The 19391-nt window shown below is 40.9% G+C and overlaps 2 pseudogenes; one reads left to right on the top strand and one right to left on the bottom strand.

Annotated features, from left to right (window-relative positions):
• Nucleotides 1-3: 3 nt before the first annotated feature.
• On the bottom strand, nucleotides 4-9636 carry LOC122332253 (annotated as a pseudogene).
• Nucleotides 9637-9886: 250 nt separating this feature from the next.
• LOC122332319 lies at nucleotides 9887-11328 on the top strand (annotated as a pseudogene).
• Nucleotides 11329-19391: the final 8063 nt, after the last annotated feature.

Here is a 19391-nt window from a genome sequence, read left to right as displayed (position 1 = left end):
AGCTCAGGGCGCGTTGCCCTCGCGGCACGCAGTTTCATGCCGACCGCTGGCGATGCGTGGCGGCAACTCCGTGGCCCCCTCACACCCGAGCGGCGTCCGGCGTGCGATGCCTTGTGTGGCTGCGGTGATGGTGGTGTGGCAGATGGCGGTCTGGGTAAACTTACAGGTCGGTGAGGGGTGTTTTGGGGACAGGATTTTTGAAGAGGCTACTTCATTAAGTGGGTGTGTTGCGTGCCGAGTGGCCAGAGCCGGGTTCAGCCGCTGCTGCCGGTCATCTCGTTGGCAGACCCTTCGTGTTTTACAAGGACCAGAGTGTGGCTGAGCATCTCCACACCCTTGCTGCCCTTGTGAATGGTGAACTGATTTGGGGTGCTACAATCTTTCGAACTGTCTCGGAAGAGAGTAAATCATGACGTTTATAAACCAGTTGCACACCTGAGGAAAAAACGGATATGATACATCGCTATACAAAATACGCAGTATCAAAAACACTAGCTGTCCACCATACTGTTTTTCAACATATTTTAATTTACTAATAATCCAATAATATTCAGCAATCACATATAAATAAGCTAAACAAGCTGTACCTTTGGAAATGTTAGTTTTGTTGTTTAAAGCTTTTACACACACTACACATATACACATTTATATGTATATATATATATATATATATATATCTATATATAAAAATCATATTTTAGTAATTTCATTTTCAATTAAAAATGACAAATTATGATAATAACGAGCAAAAAACGTATAACAATTTTAAAAAAGTAAACAAGTATAAATTGTTTTTAAAGAAACAAAAATATTGCTCAGGAAATTAGCTTCCATTCTATGTCTTTACCACTTCTTGGTACTCTGCAGTTCAAAACCTTTAGCCCTAAAAACACTTTATTATACTGCGGTCTCACTTAAAATTTAAAATGGAAATTCCTTGATGCTGTATTGAGTGACATGTGACGGTTCTCCTGACTCTATTTTGTTTCCTCTTTCAGCTGAGCTGGCAGTTGAAATCGAAGCTTTCTCTGCGGGTTTATACTCCAATCACCTAGTAACAGTTCTGCCCCCCATCCCACCCATATTGGCCTCCCAACTTGACTCAAGCGCTTTTTGTGTATCATGCTAATAGCATTATTGTCTTTCACAACTCTGGTGAGTCTCACCACGAGGCGTGAGACCTACTCTCATGCAATCCAGCATTTCGAACTGAAAGCACATGTGAATGCACTTCGACTTCAGTGTGGATCTTCACAAAGGCAATACTACATTGAGGTAACAGCGATGTTAACACCTTTCGTTTATACTAACAATTGAACTCTGTTTGTCTTTTTATTCAATACCAGTTCTTTTACAGGCAGCTGATCAATTTATAAGAAAGTTTAAGTAAAAATGCTGAATTTAACATCTAAACTAAACTCTCATCTAGAACAATCAAATAATTCGATTAAAAATGTGTAGTCGTTCTTATAGTCTGCTAATTTCAAATTGTCTTTTTGATAATAGTACACCAGACATTACTCTAAATGCCAGTATTTTTCAAGCTTTTACATTTCAGCTTATGTGTTTAAACTTCCATTCTTAACTACAAAAATAAGCCAAAATATTGTTTTGCTTTTACAATTCTATTCTGGCTTCTATTCCTAATACACACACTTGTCACAATGCTGCATGAAATTTAACTCTAATGTGTTTAGGTCATAACTCCTAAAGAACCTGTTTTTCAGATTCGGTCTTCAGTATGTTGTGTTCGAAGTGTCTCTTCAAGCCTCTTTGGCTCTCTGGGTAATGGGGCTGTATTTGTGTATCCATGGTCTGCTTCAGTGAGTCTTCACCTGTTAATGTGTGTATTGTGTCTCCCTATTGTTAGTGAGACAGCTGGCTGGCTTATGAAATTCCTGGCCAGATGTCTGAAACAGAATCTCTCTCTCTTTCTCTCTCTCTCTCTCACTCTCTCTCTCTATGCAGTACATCAAGATGATCAAAGCAGTTATTCTCATCTGTCACAGAATTCTCTCCATTGACTGCATTCACAGGAAATTGATGTTTATATGACCTTAAAACTCCAGCGAGGAACGAATGTGTGATCGCGTATTAACGTTTAACAAGCGGCGTCTTTCTTTTCTCCGATCATTTTTGGCCTGTTTCGTTATGACAATGAACAGCACCGGTTTCCTTCACGTCAGTTGAACTGAACATTGATGACAACTAACTGCTCTCCTGTGAAGCATAAATGAATTTTTAGTCATAAACTAACTTGAAAAATTACATGCGTTCTTGGCGGAAGCAAACATTGCGTTGAAGAAACTGGAATATTCTGAAGCATAACTTTAAAACTGCTATAGGTCATTCATTTCGTTTTGGATTCTTTCTGTTTATATAGTGAATACAGTTTTGTTCCAGTACAGCATTAAATAAATGAAATTTTAAACATAAAAAACGAACAAATAAAGCTATCAGAACAAAAATTTTATTGTTTCTGGATTTTTGTAGACATTGAAACTGCCTGGTGTTAACCAAAATTAATAAGCGTGTTATGTGTATATATATATATTTGTTTATTTTTATTAAATAAAAATATAAAACAAGTAAATAAAAAAATATATATATACATAAATGCTAAATTACTCAAAACAAACTGATAATAAATACTATAAAAGTACATAAATCGTCCAAAAATAACACCCGGATAAAGTTTCTAACACTCCTGATAATTCAAGTTTTCCATAGAAATCATGAGTTCTGTGTGGCTTGCTGACAAGCAATTTTCTTTGTTTTATTTTGAGTGTGTATTTTAAGTTTACTTTGTACAGACTCATGACTTCCATAGCATTGCATTTTCTGAAAATGTTATATTGCCTGTCAGTGTGGAGAGATGGGTTTGCTTGGACAGCAGGGCCTTTTCCTGCTCTGATGGATGAGCATTGTAAGTCTTGGTGAACTAGTCAGATATCTGTACCGACTCTTTTGGAGCAGTTTCCTCTCCTCTTCCTCTTCCCCCTGACACTCCTCCATTTGAAGGGTCAGGGGCATCAAACTGTCACTCATCCTCTGTCACTTCCGGTTTCTCATGTACACCTGTAGTTATGGTCAGTAAAATAATTTAACATTAAAACTATCCATTTACACCATTATTTATTCCTTTCATGTGTTTTATGGATCTGAGAACTGAAACATAAAGCAAGGTTTTATATTATTAGCAGTGTGTTTGTAATAACCAGTCAGATTAGTATGTTTTTAGGGAATGATAGCTGGAATCGGTGTACCCATGTGTGTGAAGGAGGACAGACACTGATCAACATCAACCCCCAGCACTGCTGAGAGGCCTCTCCTCCTGTCCCTACACACACTGCCTCTCCCTCCAAGCCTGCCGCTGAACACTACAGCAGTGCAATGCCTGTGCATGTATGGCGGATGTCACTGAGAAGAAGAGAAGTGTGTGATGATCGTGTGATGATGACATTATTGGCGTATGATGTACCTCCTGCTTTGTCAAGCAAAGCCATGTGATTCATGTGGTCGAACCGGAGGCGTCTAAAAGACTATTAAACGGTGTCAATGTTTCATTGTGCCTTTGTAAATACTATGCGTGCACTCCTGTAAAAACTGGACAAACTACGGTTAAATTTCTTTATCTAACTGTTAAAGCTCGTTACTTTCATACTCTCAAATGACTCCTCAATATCTACAGTACGAAAAGTGACGTTAAAGAAAAATTGTATCATTCTGTTCACTTTAACAGCGTGAATAAGGGTGAATCTGTGATATGAGTCTTTAACCAATGTCTACCATCCCCTTTGGTGAGAAAGAAGTCCATGGGTTTGAAATAACATGAGGTGTGTGATGACAAGAGTTTGAGCAAACTACACTGTGTTTGATGCAGCTTTTCCTGCTTGGCAATCATAACCTGAATATTATTGCGTGTCCCTGCTATCATAAACCGGTTGGTTGGTCAATAACACGTTTTTACTCAAAGTGCTGAGGGGGACTTTTAGTTTATGTGCACTCTCTAGGACAAACAAAACTTTCCACAACTTCAGCTCAAGCGTGTGGGACACTTCGCGATTACAAACAGAAACATAGTGAAATCACGTACATATCTGTCTTTAGCTGTGTGAAAACACTGAACGTGTTGAAGATGAAGAATAGTTTTATCGTCGGCCTACACAGGAGGAGAGGAGGAGGGAGGAACCTCTGTTGCAATCTCAAGACCGAACAAAGGGCTCCAGCAGCGGGACATTTCAAACTCAGTTTTCGACTTTTCACAAAATAAAAGCTTATGAAATCGCCAGGTGACAGGCGAAAGGCTGACACGACTCTCCCACACGGTTCGACATCATAATATTTGACAAACGATGGCAATAACAGAGAATGGTTCGGGCTCTTCTTGCGTATGTGAAAACACGAGGTCGGAGGAATGTGTCGCCTCGAGAGCAGCGCGAAATACACAAACTTCTAAAGGAGGTCAGGGTGTTAGCACATTTAGACCCGCTTCCACAATGTACAAATGCGGCGAAGCAAATAAGGGTAGTCGTCAAATTCGAAACCACACTCGCAAAGTCCTTCGTGTTCCACGACAAACTTGAGCCAGTGCCCATGAAACTTTCCGAGACCGTTTTTTCCAAGCCAAGCGTACAACTACCACACGAGCATTTGAACGCGACGAACAACAAGCCCGAGAAGAGTTACGTTTGAGACGATTTTAAGTTGCCGATTTATCAAGTTTATGAAACAACACTTTAAAACATCTCAATAAACACCGACTATTACGTAAAGCAACGTACAAAATGTGACATGTTGTCCTGCAGAACATGTGATGATTGTCTTGTGAAAACGGCTCGTTGTACCTTAACCTGGCGAGAAAAAGGCTGTTTTGTCTGCGGCGGGCCAAAGCAGTATGTGGTTGTACCTTTCCAGATCAGCCATCATCGACAAGTTCCACGCGATCGTTACAACCAACGACCACAAATCAGCATATATCACCACTATCGCCTTATATCGAAGGATACGTACCACTTTTTGGTCTTCATGTCCGTCAAAATTCCCTTTTTCACGTTGGCAACAAGGTCAGTTCTTCCTTTCGCTTTAATCACACATAACGTATTAGTGAATTATTTATAAATTGTCCAGGCAAAATATCCTCTTTGTCGAGAATCGCCATGGGCCTCGTTTTCATTGTCGGAGACACACCTTTGATGGGTGCATGGGACGAGCTGCGCGTCTCTGTTCGGTGTGTTTGATGTGGAAACTGGGTGACAGCTCTCGTGGCTGTGACTCAACGCGGTTAGATCCTCCCCCTCCGAGGGCAAGTGGAAATGCGACTCGGAAAAAAAGGATAAAGAGAACGAAAAAGGGCTTTTGACAAACCGTGCAGATCTTAAACGTGTGTGAGGAAAAGATCCGGCGCGCGGAACGCGTTTAATGGAAGACGTGTTTGGACATTGAATTGGATCTAGTTCCTGCCGCGTTTCTTTATATATTGTGAGAACGAGCTGGTTTCAATATGAATGTATGAGTTAACGTTATCAGGAGGCAGACCTATGGCAGGATATATTTGGGACTGCGCTTTCATCAGCATACTTCTGTTAGGCATCTCTCCAAAACAGTATTGCAGTAGTCGCTGTTTTTCTGCCACTGAATGTTTTGGATGTTGCTCGTGTTTATATGGCAAAAATTATTTACTGCGGGATTGTGTTGATGTGTTCAAGGTGCAATGCGGCGTTTTTATTTCAGGTGACGAATGTCCATGATGTTGTTGCAGAATCGCAGTAGGGATTGAATTCCAGATGTAATCACATTTTGGTTCCTGTTTTCTTAACAACTGTGGTTCAGATTAATTATTCAGTTTGGCGTTTGGAGAATCTGTTAGGAAATATATGAGCTCTTATGGTTTTAAGTATATGACATATTCAAAAAGAGAACAGCAACACATGGAAAAAGCAGTGTGTTGCAATTCATATGAAACATGTTTACCTTTTTCGTTACAACACAGACTTTTTAAAAGAAGCTTTCAGTGCGGCCTGAGTAGTATTAATATTAAATAAAAATGCAAAATACTTTGTACTCTATCTTATGAATCTTATTGTCTTAGATTTTTTAAATATAATAATTATGTAATCTTGAGAAGTTTGGAGGGTGGCCTACAAATATGAACTTTTTTTTCCTTTTTATTTTAAATGTAATTTGCTGCTAAGTGGTGAGTCAGGTTGTTCAATAAAGTGTTTTGATTCGCTATGAAAGCCAGTCGTTAGTTCATCTGAAACCAGGGGCGTCAAATCTGTGTGAATCACTAAAGAACCGACTCATTCGAGTCGTGGTTCGAAAAACCGGACAACATGACGGTGGGGGCATGCGTGTTTTATTCAATTAGAAAAGAACCGACTCGAAAGAGTCATTTAATGGTAAATTCGTGACTGTGAATGGCGCTTGTGATTAAGTAGCGGTGTTGTTGTGAGTTCAGCAGCGTTCGAAAATCTTTACAGGCGCATCTAAAAAATGACTTTGAAAAAGTGTAATATTACGTCACTCATTTGAAAGTGGCTCCATGTAGTATCAGATTCCAAAATATTTCAGACATTATTTCTTTTAAAGTTTTGATGATTAGGGCTTATGAATAATGAACGAAATTCCAGTGTCTCAGAAAATTATGGTACATAAGATAAAAAAGCTTATATTTGAATAATGTCATGCTTCTGAAAAGTATGTTCATTTCTGTGCCCTCAATACTGAGTTGGAGCTCTTTTGCATGAATGCTCACATCAGTGCTGCGTGGCATGGAGCAATCGGCCTGTGGCACTCAAGGGTAATGGGCCCAGGTTGCTTTGATAGCAGCCTTCAGGTCATCTACATTGATAGATGTAGTGTCTCTCATCTTCTCTCACAATACCCATAGATTCCTGTGTGGGGTTCAGTTCAGTCAGTGCACGACAATCAAGCACAGTGAACACCTATGGTCACTGAACCAGCACAGTGCACGGCAGTGTGCAGAGAAAACACCATAAACTCGTCAGCGGAAGGAGCGTGAAGCATTTAAATCCTCCCTGGTACATGGCTGCATTGACTGTGGACTTCAGAAAATGACACGGCAGCCCAAATCATCACTGACTGTGGAAACTACACTGGACTTATGTTCCCATGCGCCTCTCCACTCTTCTCTAATCTGGGACCTTGATTTCAAATGAGCATAAAATTATCTTTCATCTCAAAAGTTAATGTATCTGAGGATTACCGTTTTGTCGTGGTGGCTCTTGGCGCTCTGTCCCCAGCCTCAGTCCACTCCTTGTGAAACTCCCTAAATTCTTTTGATGACAATGCTTGGCACAGCTCTCTGTGAACAACCAGTTCTTCTGACCGAACTTTTGTGGCTTACTGTCTGTATTGTCTTCTGGACATCTGTCAAGTCAGCAGTCTTCCCCACGATTGTAGCCTACTGACAGCGACTGAGACCACAGTTTAAAGGCTCAGGATACCTTTGCAGGTGTTTGAGGTAATTAGCCGATTAAAGGTCGACAACGTGAACTTTTTACAATGTTCAAATTTTCCGAGATTTCGAGATTTGGGTTTCCGTTATCTGCTCATGTTCAAATATTGACCTTTTTCATGGTGTTCCTCATTGTTTCTGAATGTACCTGTAAGCCGGCGTCGCTTCTGTATTAGGTCAAACACGACCATGAAGCATTATGCAGTGCTCTAGAACATGCGAACAAAAATGGAACCGGTTCTGAATAAGCGTTAATTCTCGGTTCCCGGCCAGCTTTGTTGTAAGCCGCGCGCGGTGCTTCCTGTTAGCGCAGCCTGCGTGTCTGGTTGACCGTTGGGATTAAATGGTTGTAAGCAGAATCGCTTGTTTCTTCAGCTGTCCTGGTTGACGCGTCCTAATTCAAATCGCAGCAGTCTCAAATTCTTAGCGCTGATTATCTCACTCTGCGTATGGAATACCGTTCATCTGTTGTTCATTCCGACTCGGCGCATAAACCAGCTCAGTTTAGATTTGCGGTCACATCGCGCTCTCGCGCGCATTAGCGCGTCCGTTGCTCACGTTGATAGTGCGCGGTCAAACGCTACAGAACGGACCTTCAAAATAGCGTGATCCGGCGTCAGCGCGGCACATGGCGGCAAAGGCTTTTAGAAACTGTATTTTAGTCACTGTTGGATATAAGGTCAGTCGTTGACTTTTCCATGCGAGCGTGCATGCGTCATGCGTCGAGCGGCCTTCATTCGGTACTGCCTGGTAGTAAGCGCAGGTTATTCCGACTACACACGAGTATAACTGTAGACCATGCTTTGCAGAAATGGGATATCATAAAATCTCCAGCGTTATAATCGGCGCTTGTTTAAAAAGCGAATAAAACTCGGTGAGTGTCTTTTATGTTCGTTCGTGCAACGGATCGAGAAAAACGTGTGATTCATGATTTCTCGTAGCCTGAGACAACTCTCTTTAGATTGTGTAACACTTATTCAGTCAAAAAGGCGTCGTTGCTGTTAACCGATAAAGAGAGTGACGCCTGTCTTTACGTCGACAACTGCAGACGCTTTAACGTAATATTATAAACACTTGCCTGCCACCTACTGGTAAGACTCATCCTGTTTTATCATCTAAATAAAAAACTAATTTTGATTCCAAGTGAAATAAAAGAATAAAAAAAATTATATATTATTATATAAAAGTATATATATATATATATATATATATATATATATATATATATATATATATATGTGCGAAACGCTTGTTCATACTGTTCATATAGGCTAAATTGTGTGAAACTATGTGGCTAATAAATAAACTGGGTGATGTATAAATCATGAAAAATATGAAGGTGTGAAGATATTCGAGATACAATATCTTTCCTTTAGTAACACAAGCATGGGGGCCATGTCCACTTTCAGTTCAGTTTACAGGAGTATGTCAGCAAAGTGATACTGAGGACACAATTTCAACTATATATATGGGATTATGTGGAAGCTATTTGAAACTCATGTCGTTTGTGACCTTCAATTTAACTATGATCTGCTAGACATCATTTCCTCTGTAATACTAACCACCTTTACACAGACAGACAAGCAGATGAAGCACAAAAACAAAAATGACTAACTCTCCAGAACAGGTGCAGTAAAACCTAGTGTTGAGCTCGCTGCAGAATATTGTGTTTTGGGGGTGAGTCATGAGTCAGAATAGTCTGAAAGTCAGAAAAATTGCGTGCCGGCAAAATGTTCACAATTCTGAACTCATCGTGTCAAATGGAGTTTAAAACCATATAAGGAAAACAGGAGATGAAAGCTACAACGAGAATAGGAAGTATGGCGTGTCTGTATTGGGCACCTGCATAAACTTATTGGATTGAGAATACGGTTTACGATGTCGTGGCGACGTGGCGTGAATTTCTTGAAGTCTTTAATAACTTTGGCGGTGTAGCCAACTCTTCTTGATCGAGAAGTAGGACCAATGAAGTTCTGCGTGAGGCGGGACTTCCTCGCAGCTGAGAAGCAGTGTGGTCCGCGGAGCTGCCACGGGAACCCGCGGCCTCTTGGCAAGCTGCGCGCATTCCAATCCGGCGACGTTGCCCCGACGCGCGCGCGCGCCAGCGTAAACACGGACAGAAGCGAGAAACGCCGAGAGTCCCAGTGACACATCATTTCGCATCCCGCGAGCCGCGGCTTGTCTCCTCGGCTCGGGCGGTGTGTCAGAGACCGGGGTGGGGGTGGGGTCCGGTTACGACCAACGCTTCTCGGGCTAAAATTAGGGCTGCTTTGGGACTGACGCAAGAAAAAGTCTGTAGCAGCGGGAACGAGGATCCATGGAAACGCGCCCTACACACTCGCTGCTATTGATGACAGAGAGTATTTTTGGACCGTGTTATCACCATTCGGTAACAACGAGGCCAAATGCGTATTGTATAAAGGAGGACGTTGAAAATGCACTTGTACAGCAGCGCGTTAACACATTACCCCGGCTCCTCTCGAAAAGTTTCCGTAACTCTCACCAGTGTCGCCAATAACGCACCAGCGACAAGTTCCAGCTCCTCGGAGGTGGTCGGAAACGCCGTTAACGGAAGCGCCACAGAAACACACGCGGAGAGTATTTGTCTCGAGGGGGACAGACTGACGCGAACATGCCTGCGTTTTCATGTTATGAGGCCACCTCGATGAGGCCGGTTTTCTACACTTCTACCGCGGAGATTATCATCACGAGACCGGATGGCGTGGAGAGATCCGTGCCCGTTCACATCGTGAAGGAGCCTCGCACGAACCGTAGACCTCTGGGACGCGCTGCAACCGAGTTTCTCACGCAGTCAACGGAGATGACCGTCACCGCTCTGATCCTGTCTTAGATTTAGACCCCAGAAGAGACGCTTTTGGGGTTGACAACGATGAGAAAAATTCCATAAACTGCGATAGTTTTTTCGATAAAATGACAGTTACGGAGTTTGCGAGAGGAGACTCGAGCCGTGTCTACAAAGCGATGCCACACCCTCCAGAACTTCAGGAACTGCGCAAGCGCCTCAACTGATTCATACGAAAGTCTTAAAGACCCAGAAAGGCAGGAAAGCGTCGAAGATGATGGGAACCCGGTCTTCGAGCTGCACATCCTTCAGGAACCCGCTGCGACGCCAAACAAAAGCGACGTCGACGTCAGGGTTACCCGTTACCTGGCCGAAGTGGAGAAACAGAACAAATACCTCCGCGACAGGCAGAAATACCGCTTTCACGTCATCCCAGACGGGAACTGCCTGTACCGGGCCGTTTCCAAGGCCGCTTATGGAGACCAGTCCATGCACAAAGAGCTGAGAGAGAGCAGACCATGCACCACATCGCCGACCACCTGGAGGAGTTCAACCCCCATAATCGAAGGCGACGTCGGGGAGTTTCTGATCAACGCGGCGCAGGACGGCGTGCTGGGCTGGCTACCCGGAGCTGCTGGCCATGCGAGTCAGATGCTAAACGTGAATATCTACTTGACCACTGGGGTAGCGTGGAAAGCCCGACGGTGTCAACCATGGTGCACTACCTGGGCGAAGAGGACTCGTCTAAACCGGCTATATGGTTAAGCTGGCTCAGTAACGGTCATTACGATGTGCTGCTGGGCAGCTGCCAGCCCAACCCGGAGTATGACGACTGGTGCCACACACACAGGTACAGCGCAAAGGGACGAGGAGTTGGCCAAGTCCGCTCAGCGTGCGTCCTTTCCAAAAATGTACATTGAGCAGAACGGCCTGCACTGAAAGCGATGGATGGATTGGGAAGAACGTACCTGGGAATACTGTAACGTTTCCAAATGGATTGCACTTTGATTCCTCAAGCGATTAAATATTGCCTTAATTTATTACATTTCTATTCTTGCGTGTCTTCATTTTTTTCCATAAATGTGTTGAAGTGCAGTACAAGATGGGTTTAAAGTGCGATGTGTAAAATAAGGACTGGGTCTGATTGAATGTTTCTTAGCTTTGATTGCATGTTTGTCTGAAAAGGTTTAGGTCCTGTATGTATTTTTTTTCTTCTTCCTTTGTATAGTTTTGTAACCTGTTGTGCAGAGCTGTTCATCCACCTGAATGGAATATGTCGCACTTATACAAACATTTCCAGCAGTTCTTGTTATTGTTTATGTGTGAATGTATTTTTTTTTTTTTTTTTAGTCCATTACCTGCACTGTTGTGTTATAAACAGATGGTTCTTTCAAGTGCCTTGAAATCTATTTTGCAAATATGTATTTTTGAATAAATTCTTTTGAAACAGTTTTTCTTTGGTATTATTTTAGTTTTTTTTTTGTGTGTTATTATATGCATTATTAGTTTATGTTCATTTTTTAGGTTTAATGTCATTTATTTTAGTTTCTTTTTCATTAAATTTAAATATTTCTTTCAAAATACAAATATTTTTAGATATAATAAATATTAAGTTAAATAACTAAAACTTTATAAAGTTTATACTTTATGACCATGTTGTCTGGGCAACTAGCTGAAATAAGTTATTTATATATATATATATATAATGTTACAAACATGAGGCTAAGTAAATGTACATTTTTTTTTTTAAATTAAATTATCTTTAACAACATAATTAAGATGTAAATCCCAATATACGTAGAGCTTGTTACCAACAAGTACAAGGTTGTGCAGCTGGTTGTAACATCTGTAAAAGTCTTTAAGAAATTTTCTTTATTCCCAGAACATGGCTTTTACATAAATGTTAACCTTATAGACACGGCACCCTGTGGAAAAAATGACGTGAACATGTAGGAATGAGAGGAGAGAGTGATCTCATGTCAGTCAGTCTGGGTGTATGTTCTCATAGACTGCTCTGGAAGACTGACCTCAGTGTGGTTATCTCTTTTTAAAGTGGCTCCTCTAATAGGGACATGGGGGGTCTTTGAAGTCTTCACTGTTGTATACGGAGCTATTCATATGACTTTTTTTTGGCAGTAGGCGACACAGAGGCACTATTATAAAATGATTGAGTTCACATCATAATGTTGTCTCGTGACCTGCACTTCACAAAATAACTGGTCAAGCCCAAATATTATTGTAATATGCGTGACTTTTTAGTGCATTTAGTTATTGTACTACAAAATGTAGTTTTAGTTTATTTAGTTTTGTGGTCTGTGCAATAATCTGTAAATATTTTTTATGTAAAATATATTTATTTAGAAATGTATTTCTTTAGTTCTTTTTTCAAAGACAATTTCAGATGTATTAACCACTTATCCACAAGTGTTATTTTAGATTCGGTTAAGTATATTAGTATCACTGATTACTGAGATCTCAGCAAAGGAGCAGTGCTCACTTACGCAGATTTAGACAGATATCTGAACAACATTTGAGAGAAATAGGCCTTTTGTGCACATAGAAAAGTCTTAGATCTTATTTGGCTCACGAAAAAAAAAAAAAAAAAGCAAAAATAAAAGTGCTGCATTTATAATTTTGCTCAGTGTATATTAATATAATAAAATTTTTCCATTGAAATGAATCCTTTTCTTTTCTAATTCCTTTTATTAATTATATAATAATAATAATAATTATTATTATTTTTTTACAAAAGGTTAAAGTAGGCCTAAATGAAACTAATAATTGTTGCTTTTGAAATAAAACAACCTTAACGACAGACCTGTAAGAATCCTATTAGTAACAAAATATTTTTTATTAAAATCTCATCTTCCCTTTTCGTATAGACAGGTTTTGATACATTTCCGTATTCCGGTATTTGGATGGTTTCTGTGTGAGACGCTAGATGGCGGTATAAGCCCAGGAGCCGGGAGTAGTGCCCTCAGAAATCATGCAGCTTTTTATGCAGACCACAGTGAATCGTTTGGATCATGCGACAGAACACATGAATAAACGCCGAGTCTGTGACACATGACACTGTGTCTCTGCGTGTCATATGAGACTGTATAGTTACCAGGAAGTCCAACAAATCATTTTTTTTTTAAATTGTTCTTTTGCCGTTCAGGGGTCCAGTAGCCTAAACGTTACCTAAAAATGGCCAGTTTGTACATTCTGCATTCATACCATAAAAGGTTAAGCACTATCAAAATTTGTCATCCATTGTTATTGCTTATATAATATACGGTCATATACTGAATAATATTGATAAATCCGCGTTTTGCGCCTAAATAAGCCTGCATCGCAAAATCGCTCTTGCTGAACAATCTGCTTTAAATTGGAATGACGTAATTCTGCAGTCATGTGGACTTTTTAAGTTCCTTTCTTATTTATTTATTTACTTTTTGGGGCTGAAAACCCCCTCGCTTTCTCCCCCTCCCTCCCGTCTCTCTCCTCTCTCATGAAGGAGTTTGTGTCCTCCGGTCATACATCCATAGCGCGTACACCGAGTCAGAGCTCCATGTGTTTTCGGCCAGAAGGAAGCGGGAAATAAGCGAAAGTTTTGCGGATTTCTAGCCTGGGTCGAGCAGTCTGGAGAGGTGCAGAAGATGTCCGGACACCGGGTCCAGTTCGCGGATCTCCCTTCTACCAGCGAGCGCAAAGCCAGCCCGAAAATTAGCAGTAAGGTTTCGGAGTTTCCTCCTTCCTCCGTTTGTGCCTCAAAACCAAGTGTGCCGCCTAGCCGGTCAGTATTTTTTTTTTTTATTCAGGCGCTGAGCGGACATACAAACGCTAACTAAACGCTCGTGTGATGCTCAAAAAAGACAGCCTGGGTAGGCAGCGTGCTTGGTTTTGACGCACAGCTTAAGAGTTTGAAGTTTAGAGGAGAGTGGGGCAAGCTGTGCCCTTTTTACATAAGTTGGTCTCAAGGAAACAGAAATGGGATATTTTTAGTTTTTAATGGGGTGATATGCAATAAAACTATGATTTAAAAAAAAAAAAAGGTCCAGTGGCACAACTTGCCCCAGCCAGGGTAAGCTGTGTCGTGTCAAGGGAAGCACTGTAGCCTAAATGATTTGCAATAAACATTTACAGTAAATTACTTAACGCGCGTGAAAGCCAAAAAGACTTATTTTACCATATCAAACCGTATATTGGTATTTGGAGGCAAGGTTAAGTATTACTATCTATTAGCACAGCTTACCGCAAAGCATTTGACAAACGTTACTGAAATTATTTAAAAAATGCATGCTAATTTTGCAGTGTTTGGCTTGTTTGTTGTTTGCTAAATTAAGGGGGCGACACAGTTTACCCACTGACACATCTTACTCCGCTATTCATTACTGATTTTGATCTTTGCTGATGTACGCTTCCAGTGACAGCAGTGGCTTTCTGCTGAATGAAGCTTATCGGAAAACTTGAACGAGAACAGCTGTTTCATATCTCATCATGGTCTCATAACCTTTAAAACCCTGAGTGAACATTTAAGTCATTCTCGCTTGTGTTGCTACATTTACCGCTGTTGTTGTAATTTCTGCTCTAATGCAAGGCATTTTCTAAGGCATTATAGCAGAGAGAAACAACCTTGACCAAAGCAGTGCTACTCAAACAAATGGGATTTCTTTCAGAGTTTGGAACCAATTCTAAATGATCCTCAAAGAGTAATCAAATGAGATAAACTCAACTTGGTTAATTTCATAGAACTTAAATTCATAGTTTTTATTTGAGTCATCAGATTCCTATCTGATCCCTTTAAACTGGTTCCAAATTATGATTCATTAGAGATCTCATTCATTTTGAGAACATTTCTCTCAAACATTACTTTGAAAAGTTACTAGATAGAAAATTTGATTTAGACATCTAATTCACGATGCGCATAAAAACGTCAGGAATCGAGGGCATCGCATAAATTCAAAACTATCCTTAGTGACCTGAGGAATCCTGGAAAAAATTATTTCACCGCGCTTCGTCTGTTATTTGCTTCATGGCTATTTCCAATCAGAACATGTGAAAAAACTTTGAATGGCTTTGATGAGTCCCGTACACCACGACTGAATGCCTCCTGGACTTGACGAGAGATTGGAGGTGGTGGGGAACTGTATAAAAGAGCAATATAACAGTTTGAGAGCTGTAATATTAAAAAGTTCTTGCTCATTCTCTATCTTTCACTTTCTCTCTGAGTGCAAACCGGAGGAGAAAAATCCCTGCTTCCACCCATCTGAGCAGTAGCAGACTATTCAAGACTAGTGAAGGACTGCAAGCTCCTCTTGGTGAAATCTAGAGTGTCATAAGGTTTCATTGTTTGGATCGCTTCCACTGATACACAATCTTAACGTCAGGAAGTGTTTGTCAGGGCTTCAGTGCTGCTCAGATAGAAGAGGCTGTTTGGAAAAGTGAAGTGGTTCATTGAACGCTGTGAGCCATTTAGACACTGAAGAGAGCTTTAGACTTAAGGTGTGTCTAAAAGTCTAATATTTACAGGCAGCCTACTGTATATGTGCTTGACCCACGAACGGTGGATGTGTAACAAAGCTCTTGTTTTTGGGAAAGAATCGTGACTAGCTAGCTAGTTTCTATGCTATGTGTCGTGTTGATGTCAAAATGAGACGAATTATATAAAATAGTTTCAAAACGATTCAGAGTCGCCCCTTTCTTTTGAGAGACAATAGCTTTACACACGGTGCACTTTCAGATTTAAAACTTTGTAGGAAGCTTTCATTTACTTAGAGCTGTGTTACGCAGGAAAGAGGTAATTTTCTAAATTTCGTAATAGGGGCACTTTAAGTCCAAAAATTGCACTCATGAATAAAATCTATCAGTGTGAACATATGACACACTACTTATGCTTTAAAAACAGACAGACTTTTGCTTTTTTTTATAACCTTATTGAGCTCAAAAAGCAAAAAAATATTTTGTTTGGTTCGGTATTCTAAAGCTAAAGCTTATAACTTTGAGAAGCAATTGCGATACAAGTTATCAACATCATGTCTTACTCAGGTTTCTACTTGTCATGGCTGGTTATGGAGACTCAGAGAGTGTTGCTTAATCTGGAAAATTTTTTGAGGATTTAGCTGTCTGAAATGGGCTGGGATGTCTAACACAAAACTGTCCTTGGTCTTATTCCTTTTCTGAGAGTTCTCGTGTCTCTTCGTGATCAATGAAAGGCTGTGAAAGGAAGAGTGTGAGATTTATTCACTGTTATTCTAATAATATAGCAGTTTTTAGCACACATGGCGACGGGTTAAAGAAGATGCATCATTCATATCATCTTTAACAAGCTAGGAAAGCACGATTAATAAGAAATGAAAGACAGTTGGTGTCAATCAACTCATCAAAGACACTATGCTTTTGACTTTTTCCAAATGGTTGCTAAATCTATTTTAAGGAGGCGGTTTGTGATTGGCTGATTGGTCGTGACAGATATGCTGGAGGGTTTGAGGATCCTGTTCATGTAAAGCTCTAATTGGATGCAGATGTCACGCATGGCCATATGATGCTCTCCTCAGCGAGGCTTTGAAGTGACTCTGGACTCGAAATACTCAAGGACTGGGTTTAATTTTCTGGCTCATCAGTTAAACCCAATACACAGAGGAGAGGTCTTGGAGGAATGCACGGTTGCATGTGTATGTGTGTGAAGGATAGAAATGCAAGCTCAGGTACAGACACACATCCCTGGATGACAGGGCAGAAAATGCTAAATCTCCATGGTGACAGGGCAATTGACATACCACGTGAGAACCGACACAGTGGAGAACTGCTAGACCTGACAAATCCTCCGAGTGGCATTAGCTCAGAGTATGTCAGCATGTGTGTGTGTGTGTGTGTGTGTGCGTGCATTCTTTGCTATAGTCAATGCATGTCAAACACAAGTGCTGATTAGGACAGAATAAGGGATTGAAAGAGACGAAAGGCAGAAAAAGGAACAGAAATATCAAGGGGTAAAGGGATAAGGCACCATTCAGAACTGTAGAATAAAATAGTGCAGATCGCAATAAAGCTTTTCAGATTTACCTCAACTAATCTCACATGCATCTGAATCTGGAGTGATATTTAATAATGTACATGCTGATATATAACTATATACCAATGAGCCATAACATTATGACTAGGCGCAGAATGAGTGTAGGACATCTTTTAGCCCGCCAAACAGAAGCCATGGGGTGAGGCATTGATTCGATGACGTGATCCGGTACCATAATGTTAGCAGCAGGTCCTCCGGTTCCGTAATTTGCAGGGTGGTGGCGATGTAGCACAAACCTATTATTCAGCTGGGTTTATGTCAGGTGAATTCGGAGGCCAAGACATTAATAGAAATTCACCTTAATGTTACTTGAACCACTTCTTGACCATTTTTGGCATTGTGGCATTATTCTGATGCTTATGGCCACCACTGACAAGGGAACACATTTGTCATGAATGGATGCATTTGTTACGTAACAATGTTCAATTACCTGACAGCTGTCAAGAACTGTGTTACTGGGATAATTATGCCTAAATTGTTCCAAGTAAACAACACCCAGAGCATTACGCCGCCGCTGCTGGTCTGTGCCCGATTCAGAGTGCTTCCAGGTGCCACAGCCTCTTGGTAATCGGCATATCTGTGCTTGGCCATCAACACGATGCATTGATTAATTGCATATGATTGGCCACTTTTTACCAGTCATTCATCTTGATGATCTTGCACCCAATGTTTTTGGCCGAAGACATGCAGTTAGCATGGGTACTCTGCTGGGCTGGTGGTAGTCTCTGCCTCAGACGTCACGTTCACAGACAATAGGCTGATCGACTGATGCATATAGCACACAAAATTGGAAATGCTCAAGGAGTTCTGACGACGGTTAAATTATACAGGATTTCAGGAGATGTGAGTTTGCGTTCTGGAACATTCCACCTGGAACCAAAGATGCAGTGATGCCAAACCCCACCATGGAAGAAGAAAGCCATTGTTTTTATATCGCTCGTTGTTTGGCTGTCCATGCACCACTTTGATATGCACTCACTAAAGCGACACATGAACAAGCCATAAGAACCTGGCCACACCAAGCTGGCTTCAAAGAACTAGCGGCGATGAAAGCCAACGGTGTTGTTGCCTTGCGTTGGACCAAAAAGCTGCACTCAAACACACCGCACAGACTACAATCAACAGCAAACTAACATGTGTGTTCTGGCGCATCAGCAGCTGTCAATAGAATATATTCGTCATTCAGAAGAACAAACCGAAAGAACGACTTGTTCACGTTACTGAACATACAATCAGAGTTCTCAGTGTAAGGTGCACAATTTCGAGCTCAAAGCTCTGAGGTGCCTCGTCATCACAATTAGTCCTTTATCAATCTCCACTTTTCCCATCTTTTCCCATATTTAGAAATTCAGTTTCCAGCATTGTCTATTGCTCTGGCCAAACATTCAAACCAACATACAGATTAATTGCAAATTAAATTTGCATATAAATATCTCATATAACAGATAAAAACACTAGATGAAATGTGACCAACAGTTACGTGAGCTTTGAAAGAGCAACATTCAAGCAATGCATCTAAGTTGGATTAGTGTCGGCATGACAGCAACTTAGAAAGTCCCAGACTTATACACAACTGTTTAACTGAATCTCCAGGGTCAAGCTGTGGGATGCCACCCATATTTAGATGCTGATGAAGCTACGGTATCAGGTTTCTCCTAGTGGAAGAGAGGAGAGAATCTCCAAACCTGCTGCGCCAGTCTTGCTGTCTAAACACCCCTCCTTCCATCCCTTCTTATCCTCCCTCTCTCTATCACTGTCTTCTCCCGAGGAAAGCTAATTTATCACATAGAGTTCGCTATAAAACTTGGGGGTTCATATAGTCCCAGCCATCACAGAGCAAAGGGTGCGGACAGCAGCTTTATTCTTTTTAACAAGTCTCCTCACTTTATGGTTTTGCCCACGCTGGGGACTTTGCACAAGTTGCTACAGTATATTACAGATTTCAACCCAAAAGGAACGATTGTTCCACATCTTTCTTATACATAAAGCACGGGTTTTCAACTGGCAGTCTATGAAGGTAATTTATTTTTGTTATTTATTTGATGTTTATTTTA

The sequence above is a fragment of the Puntigrus tetrazona genome, unplaced genomic scaffold (assembly GCF_018831695.1).
Source record: "Puntigrus tetrazona isolate hp1 unplaced genomic scaffold, ASM1883169v1 S000000008, whole genome shotgun sequence".
Taxonomy (NCBI): domain Eukaryota; kingdom Metazoa; phylum Chordata; class Actinopteri; order Cypriniformes; family Cyprinidae; genus Puntigrus; species Puntigrus tetrazona.
This window is presented reverse-complemented; position numbering and strand designations above follow the sequence as displayed.